We start from the raw sequence: 9,815 nt of genomic DNA, 5'->3' as shown, positions 1-9,815 counted from the left end.
AATTGGACGGGACGTTTTGATCACTTGGTTAGACAATTGAGAGTAGCCATTGCTCATGTTAATTCTACCCGAGTAGACATTGTTTTTGCACAAGGTATATCTGATTGGATTGCAAGTGCTGTATCTATTCTGAAGGATTGGGCTGGAATGGGATCAATGATTGCTTTGTTGGCGTTGGCAGTATTTTTGGGATTTTGGTGGTTATGTAAGATGAGACGACAGAGACAAAATGATAATATCATGTTGATGCAAGCTTTCGCTGCCCTTGAAGCCGGATACTCGCCTGCTGTCTGGTTGGCCAATTTACAATAGTAGCATGAACGTTGGTCAATATTCTGCCTATGCCTTGCTCATTCAGAGGCCACAAATACCTACATCTCTCCACCTCCTTGGACATGGCCTCTGCACTCTGTGGATTAGTCCATTGCACCAGAATCAGGCATGTCCTTTTACAATCTTATTGATCAGCCTTTGCACCGCTCAGAGGTTCTCCTCATTGCACGAGCTAAGGTGATCCAACAGTTGCTCACAGGGAATACCTGCTTCGACCACCTTTCGGCCGGGGTGGTTGACAGGCTCCTCCTGAGCTCTAGTTATTTTAAGGAAGGGGGAGATGTCACGCGCCATTATTTCCGGCTTCTTCATGCCCTGCATGAATTCCGGATGTGAGTCCGCCGGTGACGGTGGTTCACGCCTGCGCGGAAGAGGCGCTTGGTTCGTCAGAATGACGCAGGCCGGCATTGACCAATAGAATTGGGCCACGTCACCTGAGAGGCTATAAAAGGCAGGCTCGCATCCGGCTCGGGGTCTTTCCGCCATCTTGAAGAATGCAGAAGAACCTCCAATAAAGCGTGCTTCAGAAGAATCCTGAGTGTTGCGTGCTCCTTGCTGGCAAGGTGCGCGTGACAGCGATCCTCCTGCCTCCGCCTCCCAAGTGCTAGGATTACAGCTGTGTGCCACGATGCCCTGCTATGTGTTTCTCTCTTTTTTAAGAAAATTTATTTATCAGAGGAGAGGTTAGTTAGCTTTTGCTGCACTGCCCAATCCTACAATCTCAATGACTTGCAACCACAAACTTTTATTTCTTTTTTTAAATTTTTATTGAGTTTATTGGTACAATCTAGACAATTACATTCATTACTGGGATCCTGTACCTTTGCATGATGGGTCTTGATTCTCATTTTTTCCCTTTGTTCCTCAAACTTTTATTTCTTGCCTGTGGCTTTGTGGTTTGCTTCTGGCTGTGCTGGCTATGTGTAGTGTTTAGGTCTGATCCATGTGGTTCTCACTGTGGGACTCCGGCTCATGCAGAAGTAGCTCTCTAGGGCATTTGCTTCATACGGCTGAAGGCTGGAGAACAAGAAGCCAAAAGAGAAACTTAGTGTCTCTTAGATCCTCTTTTCAGAAATGGCCACATTGTCACTTTAATTTACCTCTAATTTAATCTCATGGCAAAGCCCAAAGTCAGTGATGATAGGGGAGCACACTCTGTGCAAAGTGAGTCATGGCACGGCCTAATGGGAAAATGTTGAGCAAATCATACAATCTAGCACGGAAATATCACAGAATCCAAGGAAAGGGAGTAGTTGTTCTTGGTGTAAAGTGCTTCTTAGGAATCAAAAAAGGATAAGGGTAAAAATCAGCTTTTGATCATAGGAAATTGGAGAGGTTTGACAATAGAGACTTCTGTGGGTCACAGTAGTTGAAATTTTGTTAAAGCAGAAGAAGGAATGATAGGAAAACAATGATGGAAGACTATATTTTCTTGATGTTCAGTTTAAGAAGACAAGAAAGGGATCATGTCCTAATTAGTAGGGAGTGTAGGGCCTGGAAATGTGTGTGTTTTAGTTAGTGAAAAAAGATGGTAAGGAAATGGAAGTTGAAGATACTGATTACGCTAGTTACCAGTTTATTGCCTCTGATTTCCAAATACTCTGGTCATTGTCTGCTCTGTGGAAGTGGAGCTGAATTTTGTAACATTTATTGTTTGCCAGTTGGCTCAGTGGTAAACTTTGTCAGTAGAGGGCCCTGAAGGGACACAGTAGGGAAAGAGCTTTTCCGGTGTGCTCCTCCGGGTGGACTCCTGCAGCTGAGTGGGCACCAGCAGCTGCTGTGGCCAGCCACACACATGGCCAGCAGCACACAGCCCCTTCCCGTGGAGCATGACCTCCTTCCCAAGCACTCGATCCTTGTTGGCATTTTTCTAGCAAGCTCGGCAGGGCAACATCTTAAGGATGTCCTTTGGAACCTCGATGGTTTCCTGGGCAGCGTGGGGTTCTGCAGTATGGAAACTCTAGGCAAATGGTACAACATTGCAGTAAATCTTACCGTCTAATAGAACACAGTGGCACTCGTTCCAGGATAGATTAGCTGTCAACCTAGGGAGTAGGGGGTCTCCTAAGTTTATCTCTTGCTTGGATGCTCTGTCTCATGCTTAGTGGTGGAGCTGCTCCCTATCCTGCGTGTGTGTGTGTGTGTGTGTGTGTGTGTGTGTGTGTTGCTGGGGATTGAACCCAGGCCCTTGAACACATTAAAGTAAGTTGTTCTATCACTGAGCTGCATCCCTATCCCTTTTAATTATTTTTAATGTTTTTGAGACAGGTCTTGCTAAATTGCCCAGGCTGGTTTTGAACTTGTGACCCCTCTGCCTCAGCCTCCTGAGCAGCTGGGACTACAGGCACATACCACCATGCCCAGCTGGTATTTATACCTTCTAGAATTCTTCCATCTTAGATACTTTTCTCATCCCTGGGACAAATACCTCACACCCACATCTTAAAGGAGGAGTGGTTTATTTTGGCTCCCCCAGTACAGTCTGAGGTCAGATGGCTCCGAGGCAGAAACAAACGCCTCGGCAGGACAGGCTGGGTGGAGAAAAGCTGCTCACATCATGATATTCAGGAAGCAAACAGAGAAGTGGGGCACTGGGGAGGGAAATACGTCCTTCTGGGTCATGCCCCAGCGACCCACCTCTTCTGATCAGGCCCCGCCTCCTAACAGCCAGTGAGCTGTATCACCTCCATAGTGCAGTCACCTTCCGAAAGGCCCACTGAAGGATGCACGAGGCCTTCGGGGGACGCTCTGGATCTAAACCGTTTACCCTTTCCTTTCCCACTAGACAGAAAACCCATATTGTAGTTAATACTATAATTCTTTATTTTAGAAATTCCTTGTTCAAGTGAGAGTGTGGCTTCTGTCTCCTGAGGGGATCCTGCTTGATCGGACGGTAAAAGAAAGGAGCACAAATTCCGACATGTGGAGAACACAGGGATCTCTCTTTGAGCTCAGAGACCAGAAGGGCAGGTGCTGGAAAATGGGGCTATACTTAAGAAGGAAGGGGATGGGAAATTGGGGAATGTCTTGGCTGTGGTTGTCTTAGTGAAGTAGAACAGGCTACTGAGAGATTGAGGAGAATCAGGGAGCTTTGTAATAGCCCTTCATGAAGCTAACGACAGACCAATTTGTGCCAGAGTGTGCAGTTTTCCCTAGTAGGACTCAGAAGTCCAGGTTTAAGATCAGGGCAGGCAGTTGTAGTGCTGACTCAGGTGCAGGGTTTTCCAGGACGTGTGAGTGGAAGGAAAAAAGAGCAAGGCCATTGCGTGGGCTGATGAGAAATCATTCCAGTTCTTAACCAGAGCCTAGCTTGGGTTTTGAAGGACTGAAGTCCAGAGTTTGAGGAGGGAGAGAAGCTAAACCATGAGGCCGTGAAGGGGTTAAAGTGTAGGAGCTCGGTGAGGTCCGGAGAGGTGACTGGGAGAAGAACAGAGTTGAAAGAACTGTAGTCCAAGCGGGGTGCTGAGGGGTAATTTTCGAGAAGCAGTGCCGGCGGTGCCTTGCTTGCAATGGTCCATGGTGGCCTTGAAAAGGGGAGGTGGAAGGACAGTAGGTTTTTTAAAGCAGTCAGGATGTTAGGGGGAGGCTGAGGTATCAGATGGATTGGCTTCAGCGATTCGTCTCAGGAAGAGGGTGGGAGTCAGTGTGCAGAGGTGAATGGGGAGAGTCTCAGCCGGTGTGGGCCAGGGTCGCTGATGGCAACAAGAACAGAGGGTGTTCAACGCCCCATTCAGAACAAGGAGAGGTTTAAACGAGGTAAAAGAGTAATCATGTGGAACCAGCAGGGAAAGCTAGGAGGCTGCTGACCCCAAACGCTCCCTTGGCAGGAAAATAGAACTCATGTGGGAGGAGGGACAACCTCCACTCAAGAGGGCTGCAAAGAAACCAGTGTCCTTGGGGTAAGGCCAGGATTTAGTTATGGTAAGGAGGAGGATATAGTAAAAATTTTTGAAGGGTGTTGTGAATGTAGAAGAATTTGCTTTTATGGAATGAGGTTACCAAGGACAGAGGGGAAAAATATTCACAGAGAAAATGGACAGAGAGGTAGATATAGGACAAAGGTGGTGGGTAGCCCCACAAAGGGACTCAAAGTACAAGCATGAGCTTTCATCCATGTATAACACTATCAGGCACACAATAGGTGCTCAATTAATATATCGGGGTAAATGACCAAGTAAGTACCCTGTTCTCTGTGGTTCCTTAGTTTGATTTTTCTGGGACTTCATTTCTTCATCAGTTTACTTGGGATGTTACTGGTTTTTTTTCCTCATTGAGTTTATTGGTACTTTTTAGGTACACAGTACAGTTACATTCATTATTGGGATCTTGAACCTTTACATGACAGGTCTTGGTTCTCATTTTTTCCCCTTGTCCCTGACCTCCTTTCACCTCTCGTCCCTCCCCCTTTACAAACACTTCATTTCCATTTCTTCATTTTCTCATATTTTTCTTTTCCCTTATTACCCTTCCCCTACCCTTCCCACTTTCCCTACACCTTTAGCCCCTTTCTTCCTATTTCACATTGTCCATTATATCATTAGGATCTTATGTACTAATACAGTTTATTCACACCAGAGAAACTATTTGGTATTTACGCATGTGTGACTTATTTATTTCACTTAGGAGTATATCCTCAATATGTACCCATTTTCCTATGAAAGGATCTAGTTTCTCATTCTTTATGGCTGAGTATTATTCCATTTATAGAAAAACCACATCTTCTTTATCCAGTTTCCAACTGATGGGCAAATGGGCCATTTCCAAGTTTTAGCTCTTACAAACTGTGCTGCTATAAACATAGGTGTGCATATATCTCTGGGATATTATTCTTTTAATTCTTTTGGAAAGATACTCAGAGGGATGGCTGGGTCAAATGGAACCTCTAGTCTCAGCTCTTTGAGGTATCTCCATATTGATTTCCATAGTGGTTGCACTAGTCTGCACTCCCACCAAGAATGGAGAAGGGTTCCTTTCTCCCCACAACCCTGCCAACATTTGTTATTGATTCATTTCTTGATAGCAGCTATTGTTTGTGGGGTGAGGTGGAATCTCAGTGTTGTTTTCATCTGCATCTCTCGAATGACCAGTGATGTGGAGCATTTTTTCATATATTTACCTGCTGTTTTTACTTCTTTGTCTGAGAAATGTCTGTTCATTTTGGATGCCCATTTTTGAATCGGGTCTTTATATGGGGGGGCTGATTGTTTTGAGTTCTTTATAGATTCTAGGTAATAGTCCTTTGTCTGAGGAGCAGCTGGTAAAATTTTTTTCCCACATTGTAGGTTGTCTCTTAGTTCTGTTGATGGTTTCTTTTGCAGTGCAGAAGCTTTTTAGTAAGATGACACCCCAGTTGTTGATTCTTTCTGCTTGTTCCCATGCTACTGAGGATTTGTTCATAAAATCTTTTCCTATGCCAATGTCTTCAAGAGTTTTGCCTAACTTGTCTTCCAGCAAGTTTATTGTTTCTGTTTTAATATTTAGATCTTTAATCCACTTGGATTTTAATTTGGTGCATGGTGAAAGATAAGGGTCCAGTTTTAATCTTTGGCAGGTTGAGATCCAGTTTTTCCAACAGCATTTATTAAAGAGGCTATCTTTCCTCCACTGAGGACGGTCAGCTCCTTTGTCAAAGATGGCGTGGGATGCTACTGTTTTTAATTCCCCTTGTTCTGAATGTATAACAGTTTCCAAAGTCTCAATTCCTTCCTTCTGGCAGAGTGGACGTCTTGTTCTTCTGTCCCTAGTTGGGTAGTGAAAGGCAGGGCTGAATTTCCCTCTGGTTACAACTGGGGAGAAACTGAAGTTCAGGAAGAACAGAGTTGATTTAATATCATAGATTAAAATTTATAGTGGAACTAAGAAAGTTGGGGGTGCTTCCTTCAAATTCAGGTTAGGCCACCAGGGGGGGATGGCCCAGGACTCCCGGAGAGCAGCCATACCCAGCAAGAGGTTTGCGGCCAGGCTGTGTGCAAAGCAGTTTCCTGCAGGTGGGGCTGTGGAGTCGTGGAAGGCTTGCAACCTCGGTCTGACGCGCCACCTCTATAGGGAGCGGGGTTGTCCCTGCGGTAGCCCAGCGGGTTTTAGGAGAGGAACTGCAGCTGCCCTCATTTTTCAGCCCTTACCCCAGAGAGCCGTTGCCTCGCGGAAGGACAGGAAACAACAGAAGCTGAACGCCCCGTTCCTCTTTCTCCTGAGTCCCAAGGTGATGCAGAATGTGCCTCCCTGGAGGATGTGCAGGGTTTTAGGGCTTCTGAGCCAGGTGCGCTCGCCTTCCAGCTACGCCCTCACAGGCCACTTGCCAGGGCTCTCTGAACGAGCTATCACCGTGCCTGCCGCGCCACCTTCTCAAACTTCTGTCCGGAAACGCCTCGGTAGGGCGATGACTCTAAAAATATAAGTATTTATTATTAATGATTAATGGGCAGCTAAGAGCAAAACTATGTTCCTTGATCTATTGTAGAGGGGAAAAGAGGAGCTGCAGGGAAGATAAGAGCTGCTATGTGTGTTCACCTCTGTGAGGTCACTTAGTGAGGGGTGACACCTTGCCGTGGAACATTCTGGGGAGGTTGTAAGCACTCAGATAAGAGAGTCCTTGAAAACAATAGCAACGAACTGCCACCTATTAAATCCCTACTATACCTGGGTCATATTTTATAAATCATTCAATCATTCGAACAGCCCAATAAGACAGGCATCATTTCTACTCTTTATTTGCCTAATCAGCCAGTAAGTATTTACTGAGTACTCCGCCAGGAACTGGGATAACTGGGTGATACGATGCACAAAATAGACAGCATCCTTCTTCTGATGGAGTTTCAAATAAGTGGACAGAAAAGGCAGAGACCTCATGAATTTCTGGGAGTAAAGCATAGCAGGCCGAGAGAACAGAGAGCGCAAAGTCTCCCAGCAGGAGACATTTGCAAATATCTGAAGAATAACAAGAAGGCCAGTGTCCGGAGTAGAGTGTGGAGGGAGGAGGGAGGTAGGAAATGAGATGGGAGAGGTACCACTGTTCGACTTTCTGGGCCATACTGAAGATTAAAGCTAGGGCCTTCACACCGAGCTGCACTCCAAACCCCTTTATTGTTTTTTTCGTTCACTAAATTGCTAAGTTGCTCAGGTTGTGCTCGGACTTGAAGAAATCTCCCTGCCTCAGCCTCCTAGAGTGCCGTGGCTTCACATGTGTGCCACCGCATCTGGTTTACTTAGAGGGCTTCTTTGGCAGGGCAGTAACATGATTAAATTTATCCTTCAGCAAGATCTCTCTGAGTGTTTGGTTGAAGAGAGACTCTAAGGGCAAGGCGGCTGCTACCCAAATCCAAAGCAGCTCTGTCTGTCTGCACTTCTCTCGAACAGTTTGGTCAGATTCTAGTCCACACCTCCCCGCGGGGAGAGCAGAGGTCAGGCTCTGACCTCGCCCCGACCCTCTCTGCTCTTCCTGCTCACGTCCAGTCACAGCACCATGGTTCTCAACAGCTGTGGACCTCACAGTGAGAGGATGCAGGCCATGCCGGTGGTGTCTGGATACGAGCTCAAAATGCCAGAGGTAAAGCAGTCTCAGCTTTGGGAACCAAGCTGGCAGAGCCATAACCCCTTTAATATTATTCTTTCATCCACCTTAAGTGGTTGAGCACCGTACCACATCCAAGCACTGTGGGACTCACTGAATAACTAGAGGCTTCAAAAATGGACCCAAGACTATAAACTGCCCTAGAGGAAACTCTCAAACTAATTGTTAGCATTTATCAATCACTTTTGATAGGCCAGACATTGATTTAAGTGGATTTTGTATTGCTATATTTTTAATCACCTTTTTTTTTTTGGTACTGGGGATTGAACTCAGGACCTTGCACTTGTGAAGCAGGTGGCGGAACCACTGAGCTAAATCCCTGGCCCTGTAGTTCCATATTTAATCTTTAAAATTAACTCCATTGGTCAGGTACTGTTCTACTTAGCTTTTTTTTTTTTTTTTTTTTTTTTTGACCTATTAGAGAGTGACCTGGAACTCACTATGTAACCCAGGCTGGTCTTAAACTCACAGCGATCCTCCTGCCTCAGCCTCCCAAGTGCTAGGATTACAGGAGTGCACCACCAAGCCTGGCCTACTTAGCATTTTAAAGATGAGGCATTCAAGGCACAGAGAGGTTAAGATCCTGTTCAAGTTCACTTTGCTATAAAGGAGTGGAGCTCTGACCCCAGATAATCCAGCACTGGAGCCCAGATGACTGCTTCTTAGACTAGAGGGGAGACAGCTAAACACCAAATTATAATGCATGCGATCAGTACTCAACGGAGCTACCGGGAGCTTTTGACATTATTGAGGGGCAAGGCCCAGAGCCTTTTCAGATTCCCAATCCTGATAATGGCAATATAGTATATAACTTCTCCCCATAAAATGCTGTAAAGTACAACTAATATTTTTAAGTGATGCTTCCAGATTCTTAATAAAAGATTAAAGTAATTTATAAAGCTATTTTCTGGCTAAGGACGATCCCTTTCTTGGACTTCTTCACTCACTCATCATCCCCGTCACCGGCTGATAGCTCTTTTGTGGGCAGTCCATTCGTCATAACGGAGAAAGAGTTTTTATACCGAGTAGGGAACTACCAAGCTGGGCTGGGCTGTGAAGTCCTGGGGACGAGCGGAGGCTCAGGGCGCTCTCTAGATAGGCTGCTCCTCCCTTCCTAGAGACCTCACAGCTGTGTGAAATCAAATTTATGCCTGAGGAAAATGACAAATCACAGCCAGTTGTGGAGGGTCCATTTTCTTCAGGCACAAATTTGAAGAAGGGGTGGCCTATCTAGAATGGACTGCCCACAAAGGAGCTATCAGTTATCCTGTGACAGTTTCAGTAGTTTTACTTCCTATTGATACTTCTTTTAGTTTTAGCTATCCCACTGCAGGTGTAGTGGTACCTTATTATAGTTTAATTTATATTTTCTAAGTGCCTAATTATGTAGAATATATTTTTATGCATTGTATTTACTTTTCATCTCTTTTCATTGAAGCGTCTTTAGATTTTTATCTTACCAGGCGTGGTTGTGTATGCTTGTAATCCCAGTACTCTCAGAAGCTGAGGTAGGAGGATTGCCAAATTCAAACCCAGCCTGGAAAATTTACAATTTAGTAATTTAGACCTCGTCTGAGAAAAAAAAAAAAAAAAAAAAAAAAAACGCTGGGATGTACTTTAGTGCAAAGACCATGGGTTTGGACTCCGGTGCCACACACACCCACCCACACACAAAATCTTTACCTTGTTTTTGAAATTGTGCTTTTTGTAGTTGTTGAATTTTTAGGGTTTATTATATAGTCTGGACACAGGCCTTGATTTGACACATACATGTTTGCCAAAGAGTTTCTCCCAATATATGGCTTATCTTCTCACTCTCTTAGCAGTATCTTTTTAAAGAGCAAAATTTTTAGTTTTTTTTTTTTTTTTTTTTTTTTTTTTTTTTTTTTTTTTTTTTTTGATTTTTTTGGGA

Source organism: Fukomys damarensis, unplaced genomic scaffold, assembly GCF_012274545.1.
Source record: "Fukomys damarensis isolate Sample0158 unplaced genomic scaffold, DMR_v1.0_HiC HiC_scaffold_33, whole genome shotgun sequence".
Classification (NCBI taxonomy): Eukaryota; Metazoa; Chordata; class Mammalia; order Rodentia; family Bathyergidae; genus Fukomys; species Fukomys damarensis.
The sequence above is the reverse complement of the archived record's forward strand: the minus strand, read 5'-3'. Positions refer to the sequence as shown.